At 46.3% G+C, this 24,723-nt stretch overlaps 1 pseudogene; it reads right to left on the bottom strand.

Annotated features, from left to right (window-relative positions):
• Positions 1-250: 250 nt before the first annotated feature.
• On the bottom strand, positions 251-1,705 carry LOC123067377 (hydroxyproline O-galactosyltransferase HPGT3-like; annotated as a pseudogene).
• Positions 1,706-24,723: the final 23,018 nt, after the last annotated feature.

Below are 24,723 nucleotides of genomic sequence, written 5' to 3'. Positions count from 1 at the left end.
TAAATGAGATGTGAGTTGTGGAAGTACAGTAGCATTTATCTAATTGACCTTTAACTTGCCTTTTGATCTGTCCCAACAATTGGTATGCCATGGTACTGGCAGTACACTACGGAGTACTAAGATACAACAACTATAGACACAGAGAAAAATTTCCTCCAGACCCAATATAAGGTGCAGGTTTCAATCAAAAAGAAAAAATAACCTTCTCTCCTGGACAGAAAAAAGGGCGGAGCTCAGCTTCCTCCTCTCCTTTCTGTGATTTGGTAATTAGACCATATGACCTTGACCTTGCAGACTCATCATTACCATCGCGAGTTCAATCCTTACTATGAGTGTATGTCAACACAAAAGAATGAGTTAAACCAGTTTTTTTACCGAATCAAGAAAAATATTCAAGATGTAAACATGATGGCACACCGAGAGGTGCTCGGGTGGTGTTTTTTATGTGAGCCAAAGCTAGTGTAAACTCAAATGAGGGCAAGTAACTTCTTTCTGTCGGAACCCTCGGTACCAGCACCAGCCTCATTCCCCCACAAGTACCCCTCGCTCTTCGCCTTGGCAATGTCCATCTCCACCTCGGTGATCTTCCTCTCAATCCCTCCATCCTCCAAAACCAAACAACCCATTTCGAATCAACAAACCAGAAGAACAAGTCACACCAGAAAGGAACCAATAAATTACGTGCATCCCAGGTCCTTCGGCTTGTCGTCCACCAAGATCTCCTTAGGGAGCTGCAATCAAGTGCCGCCGTCAGGAAAAATCGAGAAAAACAAGAGGTTGGCAGAGAGGGGGATTGAGAGATCCGCACATTGTTGCTGCTCTTCTCGAGGAGGCCGGAGAGGGTCGCCCGTGTCAGCGCGTCCTGCCATAGCCTGCGAACGAATCGAGGCGAGATTAGAGCTGCTGAGAGGAGGAGAGATATGGGGAGGAGAGGGAGGGCGCGAGCGTACCGGTCGGCGACATACAGCCAGGCGAGGCAGGCGAGGAAGGCCATTACGAGGGGGATCCTGCCAGTGGAGGCGGCGGAGGAAGAGGAAGACGGGGGCTCACCTAGGTGACAGATTGGAAACTTGCTATCAATGACTTGCCCCTGAGCAAACCATCGAGCACCTCTCCGTCGTCTACACGCCGGCCGCCCACCTCGTGCTGGTCGCTGTCGAGACTGACTCTAAACTGCCCGATGTTGATTAGGAAAGGACGTGGGGAGTGGGATGGATCCTTAGACTAGCGTAAAGGTAAAATTACTTTGTCGGCAATATAATTTTACGGAGTTGGGATGGTGAATTGGCTTGGTTCCGCCTGGCTTGGTTGAGCACAACATCTGGCTCGATGAACCGACCAGGAAGAAGAATTACTTTTTTAAGGAAGGCCATGGCTAGCTTTATTGGCTTAAAAAAGGAATTACATCGTCCACAAGGTTTGAGACCAGACAGCCCGGGGGCTCATCCGTCCAAAATCTAGAGAGTTCATTACAATAACTATGTTTAGCTAGCACATGAGCCGCTTTATTTGCATTACGAGGACAATGCTTAAATTTGACCTTCCCAATCAAAGTCGAAACATCGACACACTCCACGAAGATAGCAGCAGCTTCCTTCCACCATCTTGCTTGGCCACCGCAGGAGTCAATCACTGTTAAAGAATCGGATTCCACCTCCACTCGCCGGAAACCTAACGAGTTTGCAAACCTCATGCCATCCCGCATTGCCAGTGCATCTCTCGTGACCACACATGATGCCACGGGGATATAGATACATTGGGCTGCAAGAAACGATCCATTCACATCTCTGATAACCGCAGCAGTTGCTCCCACTCCTTCTTCGACATAAAACGCTGCATTAACATTTAGTTTGACAAATCTAGGCTCCGGCTTCTCCCATCTTTCTTGCACTGAACTAGTTTTCTTAGCATTTGCCTGGTCGAAATTATTAGATATAGCAAGGACCGATATAGGCCATTTGAATGCTGATGGAAGATTACCATTATGAGTGTACTGGCGTCTGATCCACCACAGGTACCATCCTCCCACCGCTATGATTTGTTTCACATTCAAGTTCGGTTTGACGGGCACTTGTCTCGGTGGGCCGACCAGGATGTGTTCTAGTATGATTGACCCCGAATGATCAATCCTTTTTGCTTCATTAATGATATCCAGGATTCCAAGCCGAGTCCACATCTCCTTAGCATGGGAACAATCAAACAATAGGTGCCTCACACCTTCGGCCGCATTGTGACATATGGGACAAGCACCCTATACGCCAACATGCCTGTTAGTGAGAATGGACTTTAAAGGTAGGATTCCATGTAGTGTCCGCCAGCAGAAAATTTGAACTTTACATGGGATTTGGAGTTTCCATAGAATACTCCAAACTGGTGGTGTGTTTGACCTCCCTGGCTGCGCTATTGCATTTGCATGTGTCGTGAAAGTCCGAATCCATTGAGTATGGTAAGCTGATCGTACCGAGAAGATGCCTCTTCGGTCCGGGTGCCAAGCTATGAAATCTTCAAAAGCATTGTGATTCAGTGGGATTTCTAGTATCCTTCGGACATCGACAGGATTAAAGATAGCTCTAATCAAATCCTCGTCCCAGTTCTCACTTATTGGGTCAATGAGACCGCTAACTGTAGACAAAATAGTATGACCCCGCGGCGTGATCACCCTTCTATTTGCACTGCTTGGAACCCATGGATCGTTCCAGATATTCACTTTCTCCCCAGACCCAATATGCCAGATATACCCCAATTTGAACGTCTCCCAACCCTTCATAATACTCTGCCAAGTAAAGGAGGCACCATTCTTTAAAGTGGCTTGAAGTAAACTACCATTAGGGAAGTATTTCGCCTTCAATTCCTTTGCACATAAAGAATCCGGATTGTTTAGCAACCTCCAGCATTGCTTTGAAAGCATTGCTAGGTTAAATGAGTATAGGTCTCGGAATCCCATGCCCCCTTCACTCTTCGGATAGCACAGTTTCCACCAAGAATACCAATGCATTCTCTTATGTTCCTCATCATCACCCCACCAAAACTGGGAAATTAAATCAGTAATCTCTTTACATATTCCTTTTGGTAAGCAGAAGACTGACATAGCAAACACCGGAATTGCTTATGCCACAGATTTCAATAGAATCTCCTTACCTCCAGTGGACAACTGTTTCTCCATCCAACCTCTAAGCCTCTCTTTGATTCTCTCAATAAAGTGCTTAAAGCAGTCACTTCTATCCGCTCCCACCATTGCGGGTAGGCCCAGGTATTTATCAGAAAGTGCCTCTGTATCAATGTGAAGCTCCTGACATATTTCAGCCCTAGTGACGACAGAAGTATTAGGACTAAAGAAAACACTGGATTTAGCAAAACTCACCATTTGCCCCGAGCTTTGGCAGTAAGTCTCCAGAACATGCTGTAAGGAAGCTGCATTAAGCGTGTCTGCCTTCACGAGAATTAGAGAATCATCAGCAAATAATAGGTGTGATACTGATGGTGCATTTCTACACACTCTAATCCCTTCTATGCCACCAGCTTCTTCTTCATACTGCAGTAGACTGGAAAGACCCTATGCACAAATGAGGAATAGGTAAGGGGATAGGGGGTCCCCCTGTCTAATTCCCCTTGTAGGGTTAAAAACATATGTTTCTTGTGAGTTAAATCTCACTTTATAACTAACTGATCTCACACATTCCATAATCAACTCTACCCACTGTTCATGAAATCCCAATTTGATCATCATATCATGCAAAAACGACCACTCCACTCTGTCATAGGCTTTATGCATATCGAGTTTTACTGCACACAACCCGGATTGTCCTGTCCTTTTATTCTTAATCTTATGCACACACTCATATGCTATCAAGATATTATCCGTGATCATTCTTCCAGGAACAAAGGCGCTTTGAGTAGGAGAAATGATATCAGGAATGAAAGTGCGTTATGTCGACTAGAGGGGGGGTGAATAGGCGATTTTTATGAATTCTTCACTGAGGAATTTGCCGGTGAGGAAATTCTTAGCGAAGAACTATTAGCAGCGGAATAAGTACTTAGAAGTAAGCATAACAGAATACAAGCATGGTCATCATGATGAAATGAAGACTAGCACAGAGTACAGAAAGTGTAATCACAGGATAACACAAGATGAAGACAAACAGACTGAAGAAATTGAACTGAGGAAATTGAGAAAGTCTTCAGTCAAAGTCTTCAAACACAGATATGAACAAACACTCAATGCAGTAATGAGGAAATGAAAGGGTTGAGGAAATAGAACCAGTTAGGTTGGTGAAGACAATGATTTGGTAGACCAGTTCCAACTGCTGTCTCAGTTGTACGTTTGGTTGGAGCGGCTGAGTATTTAAACTCGAGGACACACAGTCCCGGACACCCAGTCGCTGAGCACGCAGCTCAGGACACCCAGTCCTCGCCGTATTCTCCTTGAACTAAGGTCACACAGACCTCGTCCAATCACTCATGGTAAGTCTTCAGGCAACTTCCAAACCTTCACAGACTTGGTCACTCGGCGATCCACAATTCCTCTTGGATGCTCTAGACCTTGACGCCTAACCGTCTGGAAGAAGCACAATCTTCAAAGGTAACAAGCGTCGGATCCACGTAGGATCAATTTCTTCAGTGATGCTCAATCACTTTGAGGTTTGTAGGGGTTTGGTTTTGGGTTTTCCTCACTCGATGATTTTCGCTCAAAGTCCTTGGAGGATGGGTTGCTCTCAAATGACAAGTGTCAAGTTCTCTCGGAGCAGCCAACCAGCTAGTGGTTGTAGGGGGCGGCTATTTATAGCCTAGGGAGCAGCCCGACATGATAAGACATAAATGCCCCTCAATGATATGACTGTTAGGTGGATAAGATATTTTGGGACAGCTGGCGCACAGCACAACAACGGTCGGAAATTTGACTCTCAAATTCCTCAGGGCTATCATGTTCCTCACTGTGTAGGTAATTCGCACTGACGAATTCCTAACTCCTCAGTCAGAACAAATTTATCAGCGACCAGAAGAACTTCGTCTCTATCACTGAAGAAAGTGACTGAACTGTATGAGATTTCCAAAGGCTTCACTCGAAGGGGTTGGTAGGTGTAGGATTTTGAGTTGAGCATCGCATGGAAATTTTTCCTTAGTATTTCCTCGACCCCCTTTAACAGTACGGTGTTTCCTATGACTCAAGAAAAAGAAAATGAAACTACGAAAACAAAAGTCTTCACGCTTCATGTTCCACAAATGAATACCAAGTCTTCAAGGTCACACCAATTTCTTCACTTTCAAAGTCTTCAGAAAGTCTTCAGAATATCAAAGTCTTCAGTTGAAGAACTTCATTTTGAGGGTTCGACTTTCTCTGTAAATATCAAACTCCTCATAGACTTATAGACCTGTGTATACTCACAAACGCATTAGTCCCTTAACCTATAAGTCTTCAATACACCAAAATCACTAAGGGGCACTGATGCACTTACAATCTCCCCCTTTTTGGTGATTGATGGCAACATAGGTTAAGTTTTCAACGGGGATAAACATATGAAGTGTATACACTGGTATTGAGGAATTTGATTACAAGATATAATAGAACTCCCCCTGAAGATGTGCATAGTGAGGAATTTGCTTTTGAGGCAATGCACATTTGAACAGTTGAATCATGGAGATCTCCCCCTATATCTTGTAATTCATACACGCATTTGATATATAATATGAAGAATTTGAAATGCATGATGAAATATGGTGCCTGATGAGATTCAGCTTGTGTGCAATGTCATTAACGAGGAATAAGCATGCAAAGCATAATGCAACAAAAGTATCAGCGCACCATCGGGTTTAAGATTACAACTCGATCCAAATAAAAGTTTCAGAAGAACGAGAGTTGTAACTTAAAAAAATGCCCTTAATATAGACCCGCTTGAAGACTAACTCAGATTTCTCCCCCTTTGTCATCAAATGACCAAAAGGATTGAAACTGAGGACTAACGCCCCTGAAGAATTTCAAGTCGATGGAGGAGCGCCAGCGTTGTCGGGGTTGTTTGTTGTAGCAGGGCCTGCCGCAGTGTCGTCCAAATCTTCATACTCATCAGTGTCACGCGATGAAGAATAAGAGCTGGCCACCAGTGGAGGAATTTTGACCCTCTTGAATTTCTTCGGAGGAGGTGCAGACCAGTCAAATTCTTCCTTGAGACCCATAGTCTTCAGTTCTTCAGCGCTATAGACATGAGTGAGGACAGCCCAGGTGCGGTTGAAGGTTTCATGAAGGTAGTATTGGTTCTTCTTCACTGCATTGTGTGTTGAGGTCATATTGTGAAGAAGTGCACCAAACTGACGCTTTACCCATTTGTGATTGCGATCAACCTTCTGATGAAGACTGAGGAGTAACTCACGGTCAGTCATCACCCTGGGTGCTGTGGCTTGAGGATTTTGCTTGGCTGAGGTATTTGCGGCAGAGTCATGTGTGGCAGAATCGTCATTGGTAGAGTAAGATGCAGCCTTGCGAAATTGACCATCCAATGGACGAATGCCTTCATCGATCACAGCAGCGGCCTTGCCTTTATCATCAGCTGATGAAACTGTCCGTTTGAGGACTTCAATGGGAGGCAAGTAGCTACCGTGGTTCAGAGTGTCAGCTTTGTAATTCAGTGAAGATCTTGCCCTAATGAATCTCATAATCCAAGGAGCATAGGGCTTCAGCTCGAATGGTGACATAGCAATATTGGCCAGAGTCCTCATGAAGAAATCATGGAAGTTGACGGGAACGCCATGAATGATGTTGAAAAGCATATTCTTCATGATGCCAACGACTTCTTCATCATTTGAGTCGTGGCCTTTGATGGGACTCATTGTCTTCGTCAGAATTCGATAGATAGTCCGAGGTGCATAGAGTAATTCCTTGACGAGGAATTTGGTTCGTGGGGCCTGCCTTGGCTTCAAAGGCTTCATCAGCACTTGCATATAGTGATTTGAAAGTTCTGGTTCGTTGTAGATACAACGAGCACCATCAAGTGGAGGACTGAGTGGTAGAGCACGAAGCAATTCAGTTGCTGGTGCCTTGTAGTGAGTATTTTTAGACATCCAGTCTAATACCCATGAGTTCACGTCTTCAGCGTCTCCGGTGATGTGCAGAGTTGCATAGAATTGAAGAATGAGTTCTTCATTCCAGTCACAGATATCAGTGCAGAAAATCAGAAGTCCTGCGTTGTGAAGAGCACTGAGGACTGGCTCAAAGCCGGGCAGAGACTCCATGTCCACATGAGGAATATGTGCATGATCGAAGACTTTGTCTTTGTTGAAGAGCACTGAGGAATAGAAATTGACTTGGCTGGCAGTCCAGAAACGCCTCTTCCTTATGCGAGCAGAATCATATGGATTATAATCAGTGAAGAATACGTGCTCGGCAAAGAAATCTTCAGCCTTGAACTTCTGTTTGCTTGAGAACGGATTCTTTGGCTTTGGCAGAGGGGTGTTAGTGAGTTGCATCACCACCTCAGGAATCGCGAGCTCAGGTTCTTCAGGCTGAGAAATTTCTTGTTCCTCAACAGGTGCAGTCTGAGGATCAGCAGCAGCAGGTTCATTAGCACTAGTGGCTGGAATTTCTTCATGGACAAATGAAGTGGGATGAGTTTCTTCAGAGCCCATTTGAACAGTTGGAGCAGGGAACTGAGGTATCTGTTGGATTGGGGTGAAGAGTGGAGAATTTGGATGCTGACTTTCCCAAAAGTCATCGTTCATCACTGGCGTTGTGCTTCCAATATCCACATCTTTTTCAAGTTCCTCAACACCGGCCTCTTCAGCTGTGAACTGAGGCATAGGCGAGGAAATGATTGGGGTTGAAGGGATTGCTTCCACTTCAATTTCTTCATCAATCTGCTCTGACGAAGCAGCAGAATGATTTTCTTCATCAGATCCGCTTGGGATCTCATAGTCTTCTCCAAAAGGAACAAGGTCCTTTGATGGCATGGAGGAAATCGGAATAGCATCAATTGGATTTTCGAGTGAGCTGGTCATTGGCTTCATTTTCTTCGCAGCCGAAGAGTTTGACGCAGCTGATGCCTTCCTTTTCTTCACTGCAGCTTGCTCTGCAGCCTTGGTCTTCTTCACATCAGAAGCAGATGAAAGAATTGGAGTTGGTGTGCGCACGGGAGGAGCTGAGGAATCTGGTTCATTTTCTTCAGGCACAACTGATGCAGTTGCTCCGATCTCTTCAGTTTCTTCAGGCGCAACACTAGTGGATGCCCTGACAATTTCTTCAGCGGCTGGAATTTCTTCACCAGCCCTGGAACGAGCATGTTCTTCAGCAGGCTGAAAGTCATTAGCGGTGCTGGCATGTTCTTCAGCAGGCTGAGCAGAGTCTGCAGCCTGAAGATTTTCTTGTTGCGATGGGGCTGCAACATTTGTGAATTTCTTCATCTGATTGACGAATCTTACTTTAGCTCCTTGCCAATCAGCATAGTAGGCATCAAAGTCATTGCTGAGGGCTTGAATTTCAGACTGAGCCTGGAGAAGTTCCTCAGGTGTCATTCTGACAACGTTTTTCTTCAGGAGCTTCTCCTTTCTGTATTGAGCTTTCTTGATCTCTCTTGCCTTTTCAAACTTCCATTTCTCTTCGGTGATGAAATGGGTCAACATATGACTTTGTCCAGGGGTCAGATGAAAATCAGGCATTGGGGTGTTTGGATCCTTGTGCCAGAGATCAATATAATCGAGGATTTTCCTCGGATCCAACAGCAGTGGCACAGATGTGCCTTTGGCTCTAGCGGCCTTCACCTGTCTGTCTCTGATGATTTCTGCAAGTTCATCATCAGAAGCTTCATCATCAGAAGGCACATGGAATGCGACCTGTTTCTTCTTTGGACTTGGCCGAGGACCTCGTCCAGCTATTGCTTTGGTCTTCAACAGTGTGGGGCCTGATGAGGAAATTGGTGCAGCTGAGGAACTTGCTGAAACACCAGAGGCAATCGAGAAACCAACAGTCCTTTGACATGTAGCCAGATGCACAGGAGCTGAGGACTTTGAAGGAGCTGTTGAGGACTTTGGTGGAGCTGTAGCAGTGTGAGGAATTTGCCGTGAGGGCACTGTTGGTGAAGCACTTGGCTTACGAGCAGGCTTCTTTGGCATGGATTTCCTCGGTTTGACCGAGGCCTCAGTAGCAGTAGCAGTGGCAGAATCCTCATTGAATTTCTTCACTGCCTCCTTGGCTTGTCTTGCCAATTTAGCTTGGCGCTTAGCCCATTCTTCAGGAAAGTCCTCACCACGTTTGATGCTTGTGGGGTCAGCTACTTGGCCAAGTGCCAATGGAGCTCTTGGGCATGGAGGATTGAGGGCGAATTTCCTCATGTACTTTGGAGTCACATATCTATATTCCCTCCATTCCCTTACCCATCTCCGTTCAATCCTCTGAATGCGCACCTTGCGCTGATTTTTGTTTTCTTTGCCAAATTTTGCTTCATCAGGTGTGCAATAGTCAGCATAAATTTCCTCAGGGATTTCAAACGCAGTCATAACCTCAGGTTTCTTTCCTCCTTTCTGCGGCTTCTTACCGTCTGCCATATTCTTCAGTTGAGGAATTTGAACAATCGAGTTCTCTGAAGAAGTATGCAGTTTTTCTTCGAGGAACGCTGCAAATGAGTTAAGTTGATGAGAACCTAGTGATTCAGCAGCAGACATGAGTACCTGTGAACAGAGTACATGTGCGAGGAATTCGGAGAGGTCATATGCGTTCTGAGGAGGTTTTTCAAAAAAGAACAAGTTTTGAGGAATTTGACCAGATGAACCTTGAGGAATTTCACTAAGCGTTCTTGTCTTAGGTTCCAGAGTTGTACAGATCGAAGATCCACACAATTAGGGAATCTTGAAGAAAATGATTGCTCAGAGAAACAGTTCAAGATCATATGATGTGTGGTGTTCATATGTGTGAAGATTTGAAGAATAAACACATTTGAAATTTTCAGGAAAGTTTGAGAATCAAAGTGAGTAATAAAAGTAACTTTTAATTACCCGAAGTAAGAACACGACGAACTGAGAAGAATAGATATGAAGTTCGTCAGGTTAGATCTCCCATGCCCTAACTTGGCAGAGGAAGACAGCTACGGCGGCGGCGGAGTGAAGATTTCCGCGGTCGGCGTGAGTACGACGGCGACGAGGTCGAGGCAGCGAAGCTCTTCCTCACCGGAGACGATGGAGTAGCGGCGGCGCTAGGGTTTGAGGAGCTCGAGTGAGAGAGTAGCGATCGAGCAGAGTAAATGAAGTGAGGAAGGGGAGAGGGGTATTTATAGATACGGTGAAAAACTGTTCGCCCGAAGATTTGGGACGAACGTGCCCCTGCCCTTTCTCCTTCTCGCGACATGTGTCACCCACGTACTGTGTACTTGAGATCATGTACGATCGTGGGTGAATAGAATAATGCATTGTGGGATGCAGAACGGTTTGAGCGGCAAAACCGAAAATTTGGATTAGATTTGTTTTAAAGTTTTGTTCGCAATTTCTTCAGCTGACAAGGACACAGTGAAGATTTTGAACGAGTTTCAAATAGAACACATATGAAGAATTTGTGAATAGATTGGGTTGAGTATAGCATAGAGGGGGAAGGGTCCGATCACATTCACTTAGCAGAAAAAGCAACTTGAGGAAATAGCTATAAGTGAATGCTGTAGAGGACATAAACTCACACACATATATATATAGCCAATGAAGAAAAACGAAGGAAACAGTGAAGATTTTGAAAAGTTGAAGAATTTGAAAAACTGAAGAATTTCAAAACTGAGGAAAAACTCAAATTGAAGATTTTCAACTTTTTGTGGTGGCGTGACCCACCGTATAAGAATGATGATTTCAGACACCGCGTACAATTGTCGTAGGGTTCTGAGAATCAAATTCTTCATTAATTTCTTCACACTTAGAGTGTTATTCTTCATTGAATGAAGAAAAATGTTTCTTCATGTGTTGCACATCTAAGTCATCAATTTTTCATAAGTGTTAGGATGTGTGTCCTTTTCAAAGAATATTCGAAGATTCTAAGATATTTAGCTCACACCGCAACTTGCTAAATCTCTTCTCATCCAACGGCTTAGTGAAGATATCAGCTAGCTGTTCTTCAGTCTTCACGTGCTCGATGGAGATGTCGCCCTTCAACACATGATCACGAAGAAAATGATGACGAATCTGAATGTGCTTTGTCTTCGAGTGCTGAACTGGGTTCTGAGCAATCTTGATGGCACTCTCATTGTCGCAGAGGAGAGGCACATTCTTCACGTTGATGCCATAGTCCTTGAGTGTTTGCTTCATCCAAAGCAGTTGAGCACAGCAAGAGCCAGCAACAATGTATTCAGCTTCCGCAGTGGACAGTGATACGCAGTTCTGTTTCTTCGAGGACCAATAGACCAAAGATCGTCCGAGGAAATGACAAGTGCCAGAAGTTGACTTGTGCTCCATGACGCCATTTTGCTGAGGAGTATAGGGAGCAGATAACTCATGAGTAATACCAAGTTCATCAAGATAGTCACCAAGACCGGAATTATTGAGCTCAGTTCCATTGTCACTTCTGATGTGCTTGATCTTCACATCAAAGTTGGTTGAAGCCCTCGAGGAAAAACATTTGAAGACTTCCTGCACTTCATGTTTGTAAGTAACAATGTGTACCTATGTATATCGAGAGTAATCATCAATAATGACAAAAGCATATAGAGATGCAGCATTAGTAATGATTAGGTCCGAAGAGGTCCATGTGAAGCAATTCGAATGGACGAGTAGTGGTCATGATAGTCTTTACTGGATGCTTGGCCTTGGTCATTTTTCCAGCTTCACAGGCTCCGCATAAGTGATCCTTGAGGAATTTGACATTCTCAATGCCAATGACATGCTTCTTCTTCGCAAGCGTGTGCAAATTCCTCATGCCCGCGTGACCAAGTCGTCGATGCCATAGCCAGCCTTCTGAAGCTTTTGCAAGTAGACACACGGCTGGTTGTGGTCCTGTAGAGAAATCAACAATATACAAATCTCCTCTCCTAAAGCCTTCGAAGACTTTGGAATTGTCAGCTTCCATAATCACAACACAGCGATACTTGCCAAAGACAACAACCATATCAAGATCACAAAGCATTGAGACTGACATGAGGTTGTATCCTAAGGACTCAACAAGCATGACTTTGTCCATGTGTTTATCCTTAGAGATCGCAACCTTACCAAGACCCAATACCTGACTTTTGCCTTTGTCAGCAAAGATGATGTGCTTCAGATGTGACGGTGATAAGGGAGCATCCATCAAAAGATTCTTGTCACCAGTCATGTGATTTGTACATCCACTATCGAGGACCCATTCAGTGGTTTTGGGTTGATCATCCTGCAGATGAATTAGTGTAACTTACAATCTCATATGCTTCATCAATGAAGAATATGATATCAAGTTCATCAAATGAATTTCATCAAGCAGTAAACAGATATAGCAGTATGAGGATGTGTGAAATGGAAGTTCATTTCATCATGATTAGCCTGCGTCCTTTCAGGCAATTTTGTCAGGTCCCCAGCAAATTCTTCAGACGTTAAGGCACGTCTGGAGACCTGACCCTGCAGAAGAGATTAGTTCTTTTTCTTCACCACCCAAATCTGAAGGGGTGGCAAAGAGTCCATCACTCTGCAAGCACCATATGAGAAAGGTGGCATAGAGGCCAATCCATTTCGTTTCACATAAGAGGGGTTAGGGTAAGCATATGAATAAGCAGAGAAATTCTTTGAGGACTTATGAACATAATGATTTGAAGAATAATGTGCATATTCATAGCCCTTAGCTCTACCCTGCGAAACAGAGTTGTTAGCACGATGATAATCATATGAGGACTTTGATCCATTTGAGGAATTTGATCCATATGAAGAATTTGATCTGGGGTTCCTGTTCTTCACTGGTGGTGTCATGAGGACATTCACCTGAAGACTTTCAAGGCACTTCTTGGGAACCCAGATTTTCTTCATAGGAGAACCGTTCCTGCAGTTAGTGCCAACATATCTAGCAAATACTTGACCATTCTAATTTTTGAACAGTTTATAGTTGGAGTCAAATGACTCATCAGAAGGATGAGGAGATTCACATGTAAAGCCAGATAAGTTAGATGGATCAACTGGAGGTCCCTTTGCAGCAACCCATGAGGTTTTGGGGTACTGCTCAGGCTTCCAATATGTTCCATCAGCATTAAGTTTCCTCTCAAAGGCGATACCCTCTTTCCTAGGGTTTCTGTTGAGGATCTGCTTTTTGAGCACATCACAAAGAATCTGATGCCCTTTGAGGCTTTTGTACATGCCTGTCGTGTACAATTCCTTTAGCCCTGCATCGTTACTGATACTAGCAATGTCCTCAGACGAGGAATTAGTGATAGCAGAGGCAGGTGAAGAATTTGTAACAGTTGAAGCATTTGAACATTCAGGTGAAGAATTAGCAGATTCACGTTCAATGCACTTTAAGCATGGAGGAACAAATTCTTCCTGAGAAGCGCTGATTTGTTGAGCTAGTAATGAATCGCGCTCCTTCCGAAGATCTTCATAACTCACTCTTAGCTTCTCAAGATCTTGCTTTATTTGAAGAAATTCATAAGAAAGTTTCTCATGATCAGATAAGAGAGTGTTATGATGACTTTGAAGGTTATCAAACCTAGACTGAAGTCTCTGAAGATTTTCAGTCAGGGCTTTAGTGCTATCCATTTCTTCACCCAACATATCATCACTTTTGTCTAGCATGTTTTGAACCTTCTCAAAAGCCCTTTGTTGTTTTACAGCAATCTTAGCAAGTTTAGAGTAGCTGGGCTTGAGATTCTCATCAGATTCATTTTCACTAGATTCAGAGGAGGTGTATTTGAGTACCTTTGCACCTTTTTCCATGAAGCAATAGGTGGGAGCGTAGTCATCATTATCTTCATCAGGCTTGTCGGTGGGTAAGTTTCTTCAGTGTTGAAGATGGACTTGCTAACGAAAGCAGTAGCGAAGGCCAGACTCGCCACACCAGATTCGGATTCTTCTGACGCCTCCTCTTCCTCATGTTCCTCAGATTCAGCTTCAGAGTCCATTTCCTTGCCAATGAATGCCCGAGCCTTCTTGGAGCTGCTCTTCTTGTGAGATGAAGACTTCGAGGATTTTGATGACGAAGATTTTGACGATTTCTTCTTCTTCTTCGCATCATCAGAACTATAATCCTTGTATTTCTTCTTCTTCAATTCCTTTTCCCACTGAGGACAAGCTTGAATATAATGACCAGGTTTCTTGCATTTGTGGCACAGCCTTCTCTTATAGTCACTTGATGAGGAATCACTGCTTCTTGAGGATTTTCCAAAGCGACCACGTCTTGAGAACTTCTGGAATTTCTTCATGATCAGTGCTAGCTCCTGGCTCAATTCTTCAGGATCACCAAGGCTACTGCCAGAATCCTCACATTCTGACTCAGACACAACCTTGGCCTTCAGGGCACGTGGTTTGCCATAGCTCGAACCATAGAGATCTCTCTTTTCAGCAAGCTGGAACTCGTGAGTATTTAGCCTTTCGAGGATATCGGCAGGATCAAGAGACTTGTAGTCAGCCCGTTCTTGTATCATCAGACCCAGAGTATGAAATGAGGAATCAAGTGATCTCAACAGTTTCTTCACCACCTCCTGGTCAGTGATGTCAGTGGCACCGAGGGCTTGAAGCTCATTTGAGATGTCAGTGAGGCGATCAAAGGTTTGTTGGACATTTTCATTCTCGAGTCTTTTGAAGCGGTTGAAGAGATTCCGAAGAACATCAACTCGAGAGTCATGCTGAGTTGAGACTCCTTCATTCACTTTGGACAGCCTATCCCAGATAAGCTTAGCAGTTTCCAAAGCACTCACTCTTCCATACTGTCCTTTACTCAGATGGCCACATATGATATTCTTCGCTTGAGAATCGAGTTGCTTGAATCTCTTCACATCGGTAGCGTTCACTGAGGGTGAGACAGAGGGAACACCATTTTCCACAACATACCAGAGATCGTTGTCAATTGCCTCGAGATGCATTCGCATCTTGTTTTTCCAGTAGGGGTAGTCCGTCCCATCAAAGGTAGGACATCCAGCCGAGACCTTGATCATACCTGCGGTCGACATAACTAAAACTCCAGGCGGTTAAACCAAAATCACACAGAACAAGGGAGTACCTTGCTCTGATACCAATTGAAAGTGTGTTATGTCGACTAGAGGGGGGTGAATAGGCGATTTTTATGAATTCTTCACTGAGGAATTTGCCGGTGAGGAAATTCCTTAGCGAAGAACTATTAGCAGCGGAATAAGTACTCAGAAGTAAGCATAGCAGAATACAAGCATGGTCATCATGATGAAATGAAGACTAGCACAGAGTACAGAAAGCGTAATCACAGGATAACACAAGATAAAGACAAACAGACTGAAGAAATTGAACTGAGGAAATTGAGAAAGTCTTCAGTCAAAGTCTTCAAACACAGATATGAACAAACACTCAACACAGTAATGAGGAAATGAAAGGGTTGAGTAAATAGAACCAGTTAGGTTGGTGAAGACAATGATTTGGTAGACCAGTTCCAACTGATGTCTCAGTTGTACGTCTGGTTGGAGCGGCTGAGTATTTAAACTCGAGGACACACAGTCCCGGACACCCAGTCGCTGAGCACGCAGCTCAGGACACCCAGTACTCACCGCATTCTCCTTGAACTAAGGTCACACAGACCTCGTCCAATCACTCGTGGTAAGTCTTCAGGCGACTTCCAAACCTTCACAGACTTGGTCACTCGGGGATCCACAATTCCTCTTGGATGCTCTAGACCTTGACGCCTAACCGTCTGGAAGAAGCACAGTCTTCAAAGGTAACAAGCGTCGGATCCACGCAGGATCAATTTCTTCAGTGATGCTCAATCACTTTGGGGTTTGTAGGGGTTTGGTTTTGGGTTTTCCTCACTCGATGATTTTCGCTCAAAGTCCTCGGAGGATGGGTTGCTCTCAAATGACAAGTGTCAAGTTCTCTCGGAGCAGCCAACCAGCTAGTGGTTGTAGGGGGAGGCTATTTATAGCCTAGGGAGGAGCCCGACATGATAAGACATAAATGCCCCTCAATGATATGACCGTTAGGTGGATAAGATATTTTGGGACAGCTGGCGCGCAGCACAGCAATGGTCGGAAATTTGACTCTCAAATTCCTCAGGGCTATCATGTTCCTCACTGTGTAGGTAATTCGCACTAACGAATTCCTAACTCCTCAGTCAGAGCAAATTCATCAGCGACCAGAAGAACTTCGTCTCTGTCACTGAAGAAAGTGACTGAACTGTATGAGATTTCCAAAGGCTTCACTCGAAGGGATTGGTAGGTGTAGGATTTTGAGTTGAGCATCACATGGAAATTTTTCCTTAGTATTTCCTCGACCCCCTTTAACAGTATGGTGTTTCCTATGACTCAAGAAAGAGAAAATGAAACTACGAAAACAAAATTCTTCACGCTTCATGTTCCACAAATGAATACCAAGTCTTCAAGGTCACACCAATTTCTTCACTTTCAAAGTCTTCAGAAAGTCTTCAGAATATCAAAGTCTTCAGTTGAAGAACTTCATTTTTAGGGGTCGACTTTCTCTGTAAATATCAAACTCCTCATAGACTTATAGACCTGTGTATACTCACAAATGCATTAGTCCCTTAACCTATAAGTCTTCAATACACCAAAATCACTAAGGGGCACTAGATGCACTTACAAGGAAGTATACTTTTCAGATGTAGAGCTAACATTTTCGAGATTATTTTGTAGAGGACATTGCAAAGACTAATGGGTCTGAATTGCGTTACCAGCTCCGGAGCATCAGTTTTGGGGATCATCACAATTGTTGTGTCGTTCCAATTTGCTGGAATTTTCCTCGAGTTAATGGCCGTCAAAACCTCTTGAGTGATCTCATCACCAATTATATGCCAATATTATTTGAAGAAGATTGCGTGCAAACTATCAGGCCCAGGTGCTTTTATATCTCCAATACTAGAGATTGCTTTCTTCACATCCTCCGCTGTATATGGGGCCATAAGGATATTATTCATCTGGTCTGACACCTTCCGCTGAACTCGCTCCATGATCACCGGATTAGTTTGCTAAACTTCAGAGGAGAAAAGGTGAGAAAAGTAGTTTAAGATATGGGCATTTAAATCATCAGTACCTTCCAGCCAATCCCCAGCCTCATTCCTTAGTCTCTTGATAAAATTCCTTTTCCGCCTCGCCTAAGTGAACGCCTGGAAGAAAGAAGTGTTGCGGTCGCGAGCTTTTAGCCAAGTTGGTCTGGACTGTTGCCTCACTTGAATCTCTTCCAATTCCATCAAATACTCGATGAGTTCAGTTAATTCTCTTCTCTTTTCTTCATTCTCATCATCCATAGGCCTCACCATAACTCTTTCAAGATCTCGCTGTGCTTTACGCAGACACTTTTTTGGCTTTTTGAGAACTTTGTGATCCGAGTCGTGGAACTGGTTATGCATTTTATTCAGCTTTTCATAAATATTAGTCACAGTTGGATAGGCTGTAACATCATTCCACACCGTCGTCACCGTCTTCTCAAAACTCCTCTCCCTCAACCATTGTGCCTCAAATTGTTTTACTTGCACATTGTTCTGTATGGCGGTTGGATGTGTATAGAACTCTGTATCCACAAGAAGGGGTCTGTGCTTAGAGTGGTTAAATTCCAAATTCTGCAATGCTGCATTAGTAAACAAGTTCGCCCATGCATCATTCACCAGGCCTCTGTCTAGCCTTTCCCTTATTCTTCCACGTCTCCATGTGAACGGGTCCCCGATGAAGCCCATATCATGTAAACCACAATCATCAATTGCTTCTTGAAAGGTCTGCATATATTGTGTCGGACGTGGATTGCCTCCCTCCTTCTCATGAAGAAACTGGATTTCATTAAGATCGCCAATCAAGAGCCACGGCAAATTCTGACTCTGGTGGAGTTGCCGCATACGTGACCAGGTCAGATGCTTATTCCCCCATCTAAATTCCCCATACATCCCCGTCAAACGCCAAACTAGATTGTTATTATTATCCTCCATTATTACATCAATGGACATAGTATCTAGGGCAATCCTACGTACATTGATATGATTATTCCAAAAAAGAATTAACCACCACTTCTTCCATTACTCGTGGACACAGGTTCTGCTCCATCTTCATCCTCCTCCTTAAACATTCTGCCGGATAGCTATCAAGGTGGGTCTCCGACAAAAACACCACGTCAGGGGAACATCTTCGCTGGACATCCAGCAGTGCATGCACTGCCGGGGCGTTCCCAAGACCCCGGCAGCTCCACGATAATATTTTCATTGTGTCCGGTCATCCCCCTCTCGGGAGGATTCCAATATCTCATTGGTTTGCTGCCCTACCGAACTGTCTATTGCTTCTCCATCAACTCCTTTATATTTCTTCCTTTTTGCATTCTTCTAAGGCGTACTTGCGGCCTCCACCGTAATCCCTGGCATTGCTTCTCCTTCAAACTGATCAACTATTGCTGCCACACTTGATGTCTTAGCTGTACTTGGGACCAACGCCAAAGTGTTAGGCCCGTACGACAGCACCTGTTGTGTATCATCTGCTATCCGCTTCCCCAAAACTTGAACCTGTCGCATGTCTTGTTCCTCCGTTTCCTGTCCCGACCCTTGCCCCGATTCCATATGAGAGGGAATCGGAATGAACAGTGCGTTATGACGCCAACTCTTCATGGCATCCCTCCCCATTGAAGCAAAAGGAGAAGTTCCTCGGCCACGTCCAGGTCCAAAAGTAGGCTCATCTCTCCCTCTTTCACCTCTCCCGCGTCCTTGGTTCCTCCCTGCACCGCGGCCTCTATCTCGGCCTCTTCCTCCGTCAACCAAAAGAAAATCACCCCACTCCAACTTGGATACATCATGTTCCCCAGTGCCACACTCCTCGTACCAATGTCCCATTAGACCACAATTGCCGCAGAAATCTGGCAGTTTCTCATATTGAACTTGGTAGAAATCTGTTTGCTCATTCTTACTAATTGAAACAAATCTGATGAGCTTCTTCGAGACCATAAGCTCCACTCTAACTCTCACAAACTCCCCTACAAAGCCAGCAGGCAGAGTTGTTTGAACCTCTAGCAACCTGCCCATCCCGCGGCACATACCTTTGATTGCTGCAGGAAACAAGTAATTATCCGGCAGTTTCAGGATCCTTGCCCATACCACAAGCTTATCCAACACTACCGATTCCGGCTTCGTGAACCCATCATACTCCTCTATCAGGACCCCATGGTTCCTAAATATCCATGGCCCCTTCTGAATTGCCATGTTCCAGTCCCCCAAACAGCCGAACTGTACCATGAACAGGTTGTCATCAACCCTGCGCCAGCGGACCTCCCTAGCTGGATTCCAGGCCGATCTCATATGAGCATATAGAGCAGATGGGCTGAACCCCTTATTGGTATGCACCTTCGCGATCGCAAGCCACTTGGCCTCTATCTTTTCCTCCTTGAATTCATCTTCCCAAACAAATTGTTCCTCCTCATCTTCCTGAAGCTCCAAACGACTCAGAAGTTCCTCCACAGGCTCCTTGCCCCTGCGGGTTCTGCCTGGTTCTTCCTGCGTCGCCATGACGACCCTGATCACAAAACCCTAACCCTAGACGGGCGAGGCTCCAGAGGTCAAAACCCACCTCAACCTTCCACGCGCGGCCTCCCAGGGATCAGATCCGAGGTAGGGGCAGAGAACGGGGTGGGGATGATCGGCGGGATCGGCAGCAAAAGGCAGAAGCAGACTCTCGACGGCCGCGCCGCCAGAGGACAACGAAACCCTAACAGGTTATAGGGAGAAGAATTACTTATTCTTCACCCTGGGTCTCAAATAGACTTTCTCTCTCTCTCTCTCTCTCTCTCTCTCTATATATATATATATATATATATAAGATGACTCTATTATGATAACACCCCCTTAAGACTTATTCTGCACATCAGTTTCTTATTCTGATAACACCCCCACCTAATCGGCCCACCCCACCCACTCTTCCTCTCCTTCCACGACCTCACTTTTCTCCACTTTCCCTCCTCCCCCGCGCAGAACCACCTCCATCCTCCCCCGTCGCCCGCTTCCTCCTACCCAGCCGTGCGCCACCACGCCTACCACCTTCCTCCCCCACCTACCTCCCATGGCCGGCGCGCCGCCCAACCACCCCGGCCCACCCTGTCGGTGGCCTTCCTCCCATCGCCAGCAAGCCACCCCTCCCCCGACCGCTTCCCAGCATGAACCGGCACCAGATCCAGGCCTCGGCGGGCCCCCGCGACGTCCCGGCGCCGAATCCAGGCCAGGGCGGGCCCCCGCGACGCCCCGCTGTTGGAGCCAGGCCGCGATGGCCCCCCGCGCGGCCTCCCCACCTGCTCCTCCCACGCCGCCGCCCAACCTGCCCCCCCACGCCGCCACCCAACCTGCTCCCCCTGCGCCGCCGCCCAATCTGCTTCCCTCGTGCTGCCACCCAACCTCCTCCCCCCGAGCCGCCGCCCCACCTCCGCGACTCACCCTTCCCTCTCCGGCCCCCTTCTACCTCCGTCATCACGCCGGCCGGCCCAGCCCCGCCGCCATCCTCGAGAGGTGCGTCACGAGCCCTGGAGCAGTGCACCTCCCCCACCCACCTTCTACCGCGGAGCGGCATCATGGGTTCCTCCCCCAATCATCACCCCATCCTCGCGCCGGCCCGTGGGCAGCCGGATCCAGTCCGCCCCGTCCCTTCTCTGCAGCAACAAAACATGGGATGCCCAGCAAGTCGACAAGGGTTATCCCCCGGGTCAAACATGATTCTGCCTCTACTGTCGCCTGCAGTGCCCACCTCGCCGTGTTGCAGTCCGCCGCCTGCTCACGGAGACGGCATCCTGGGAACACGAGTTGCCGCTGATGCAGTTCGCAAAAGGCCTTTTTTCTCTTTGTTTTTGCAGATTTTGGATGTGCACTTCATCTTGTGCGCATATTTTGGATGTGCGGTTGCCCAATGCAGTGTGCTTTCGATTTCCGCCGCCTGCTTGATGAATGGAAGAAGTCATACTGTTATTGATTTGAGAAAAAAAATGCAGAACAAATTCGGTGGTTGCCCAGGGCGAGGGATCCCTCTCCGTGGCTCAGTGAAGTTTGTTTTTGCAGCTCACTGAAGTTTGTTTTGCAGCTCGCTTGCTGAGTGAAGTACGTCCGGCAACTGTGTGTGGTTCGGCAACGCAAAGCATTTGCATTCTCGCTATGTTGATGTGTGCAGTACATTTTATAAAAAGTTGAAGTTGGGTTGTATTTTGTGGGTGATTGTAATGTGGAGACAGAAAAAAGGACTTTGTGTGGATTACTTAGTTTGTAAAAGAAAAACTTGGAAAAAGCAGTGCGCTCGGTGAATCGAAGTACATTTTTTCAAATTGTTGTACTTCATTGTTAAAATCTTTGTGGTTCCCTTATTGCAGTGCACACGAAAGTAAAAATGCATTGGGAGCTGCAGTGCACTTCGTTGTTGCGTACACACGATGATTTTCAGTCTATTTGATGTAGTGCGGTTTCGGTCTGAAGCAGTGCACTGATTTATCTGATGCAGCGCACTTCGTTGTCGCGTACACACGATGATTTTCAATCCGTTTTGATGCAGTGCGGTTTCAGTCTGAAGCAGTGCACTCATCTGTCTGAAGCAGTGCACTTCGTTCATCACGTACGCATGACAATTTCCAGTCTATCAGATGCAGTGCGGTTTTCAGTCTGAAGCAGTGCACTATCTGTCTGATGCAGTGCACACAACGATTTGGGTGTCGCAAAAAACAGAGTGTCCGCATTTTTGTAAAATCGAAACTGCTCTTAAACCATAAGGAATTAGCGAAAGTGTTCTACATAAAAAAGTTGAGCCTCGTCGATATCTTTCCAATGTCGTATAATTTGAATCATTTTGACCAGCGGTTTGTGAAAATTTCACAAAAAACGGCCGCTGCCACTCGTCGTCCACCGCACGATTTTCAAAATTAACTTAAAACCGTAAGGAATTTCAAAACTATTTCAACATATTAAAGTTGCGCCTCGTTTGTAGCTTTCCAACGATGTATCACACGCCTTGTTTCGACAAACGGTTCAAAAACTAGAGCGAAAACAATACCGAAAATTTGAAAAAAAATTGAAAAACATAATTCCGCGATTTAGTAAATTTGAAACTGCTCATAAACCGTAAGGAATTAGAGAAAACTTTATATATGAAAAGGATGCGCCTCGAGGATATCTATCCAATGGCGTATCATTTGCTTCATTCCAACAAGCGATTTAGAAAAAAACGCTAAAAACTCTCGCTGCCACTCGTCATCCACCGCACCATATTCAAAACCGCTCTTAAAACGTATGGAATATCGAAAAGTGTTCAACATGTCGAAGTTGCGACTAATCCATAGCTTTTCAACGATATATTACACGCCTCATTCCGATAAGCAGTTAAAAAACTAGAGCGAAAACAGTACCGAAAAAATAATGCGTGCAGTTTTTTTCGACACGAAGTTCACTCGCTGGAGTTGTGCACACACTTTGTTCAAACAATGACGTGCACTTGCGTTCAGCGTGCAGTGTGGAAGTGGTGTGCAGAATAGTTATTCTACTAATATTAGCAGAATAGACCGTATATATATAGGGTGGGTCTATTATGATAACACCCTTAATAGTCTTATTCTACACACCGAATCGCTTATTCTGCTAACACCCCTCTCCGCACCGCACCGCGAACCGAACCACCCCACTACCACTAACAAAGCCCACCCCCAGCTCCCGCATGACACCCACCTCCCTCTTCCCCCGATCCAAACCCCCACCTCCCTCCACCTTCTACCGGCGCCGCCGCCGCCAGAGCACCACCTCACCTTCTCCCACCTTTCCCCCGCCTCGCCCCCACCTTCCTCCATCGCGCCCACCCCGGCGAGCACCGCCGTGCCACGGCTCCACCACCCCCGACCTTCTCCCCTTCCAACCCCGCGCCGTCGGATCCCCGCCCCACCACGCCCCGCGCCTCCCCGACTGCCGCCTCACCGCCCCGACCCACCCTAGACCGGGCTCGCGCTGCCCCGCCGCCTCCCTCCTCCTGGTTCCCCTCGCCGGCGCGCCCCGGTGGTCGCCGGATCCAGGCAGCTCCATATTCCATAGTGCTGCCCTGCATCACCAACCCCCGAGTTGTCCGGTGCTAGATCGGCGTTTGCAGCATCCCAGCATCCACCGTCGGCGCCGCACCCCCTCCAGCCTTCCCCCATGGCGCCCACCCTCCCGACTGGTCGGTGCTATGCTGGATGGACAGCGACGCCCTCCCTTCCCTCCTGACTGGCCGGCGCTGCGCTGGATTGACGGATCCCACGCTGCTATGGCTGGCGACGCCCTCCCTTCCCTCCCTCCCCTTGTCTACCCTACCTAGCGACGAGCTTGACGACGGCCTCCCCAACTACCTCGTCACCGGCCAAGGCTCACCGCAGTGCACGACCGATGGGTCTGGGGGATTAGTCGCTCCCTCACGCTCACCCCCTCCTCACCCGGCGACGAGGAGTCTTCTCCGACCTCCGCCAACATCCACGGCCACCGCGCCACCCCTCCCTTCTAATCCCTCCCTCCTAGACCATCTGCCCCTTTCCTGTTATCGACCTTGAGGTCAATGGTGAGGCTGTGACTACCACACGGGTCAGCAAACGGCGAGATTCCACCCCGGAACACTATAGTACGGTTCTGTGCGTGCCACAATTCGATGGGCGCATGGGCAGTGCATTCCGGCGGCGAGGGGTGGGCATCTCCTCTCACGCAGTTTTGTAGCATCAGCTGTCGACCATCTCTCCCCCTTGATGAACTGCATCACCGCTGGTGTCGATGCTGAGCAGTTTATTCTGTTTGTTGCTGCTGAACCTCGCCGAGGGAGAACTGAAGCAAACTGAAGTTCATCTCTGTAAAATGGCTCATTTTTTTGAATTTTCCCTAGCGTGCAGTATGGCACCCCCGTGCGTGCAGTTTGATTCTACTGCCTCTAAACCTGATTGTGTTCTATTGCAGATCGGGACCTTCTTTTTCTTCAGATTTTGCTTGTCTGAAGTTTGCCTCTCGTCTCGGTGTGGTGCGGTCCATGTGCCAGCGGCCGCTTTCTATGTGGTTGGCCACACTGCCCTGTGCACATCGCCGGAGGGAGAGAGGAGGTGCTCTGCATGGCACGTTGCAGTTCCTAGTGGCACTCCAGTGCAACTCGGTTTGTGCATAGAAGTGCAGTAGTTTTTTTTGTGTAGTTAATTTTTTGCTAGATAAAATGTCTTTGCGCAGACTACAAATCTTGGAAAAATAGAAAATAGGATGAATGAGGCTCATTGGTTTTTTTATTTTTCTAAAAAGATAGGTGGTGCTGTTCGGTTCAATGCCTGATGCCCTGTTACTCAAAAAATAATGTTGAAAACTGCACTTCATTGTAAAAATTGGGAATGCCATGTGGTGCAGTTTGGCTGGGGGGCAATAATGCAGTACTTTTGTTGTGTTTTGTGCGGTTCAGTTAGTTGCTCGTGGTGCTCGAGATCTAATTGTGTTATGTAGAGGGTGTATGTATGAAAAAAGTAGTTCATTCCATTTTTGCAGCAGCTCATTACCCCTCCGTATGAAGTGCAAATTGTTCTGGGTGTCTCAAAATTCAGTCGACTACATCAACACTTGCAGTATCTTTGGTCCTCGGATGTGGTTCACTTTTATTAGTGATGGTGTTCACTTGCGCCCAACATAAAAGTGCGAAAAATTTAGCGAAC

Source organism: Triticum aestivum, chromosome 3B, assembly GCF_018294505.1.
Source record: "Triticum aestivum cultivar Chinese Spring chromosome 3B, IWGSC CS RefSeq v2.1, whole genome shotgun sequence".
Classification (NCBI taxonomy): Eukaryota; Viridiplantae; Streptophyta; class Magnoliopsida; order Poales; family Poaceae; genus Triticum; species Triticum aestivum.
The sequence above is the reverse complement of the archived record's forward strand: the minus strand, read 5'-3'. Positions and strand labels throughout refer to the sequence as shown.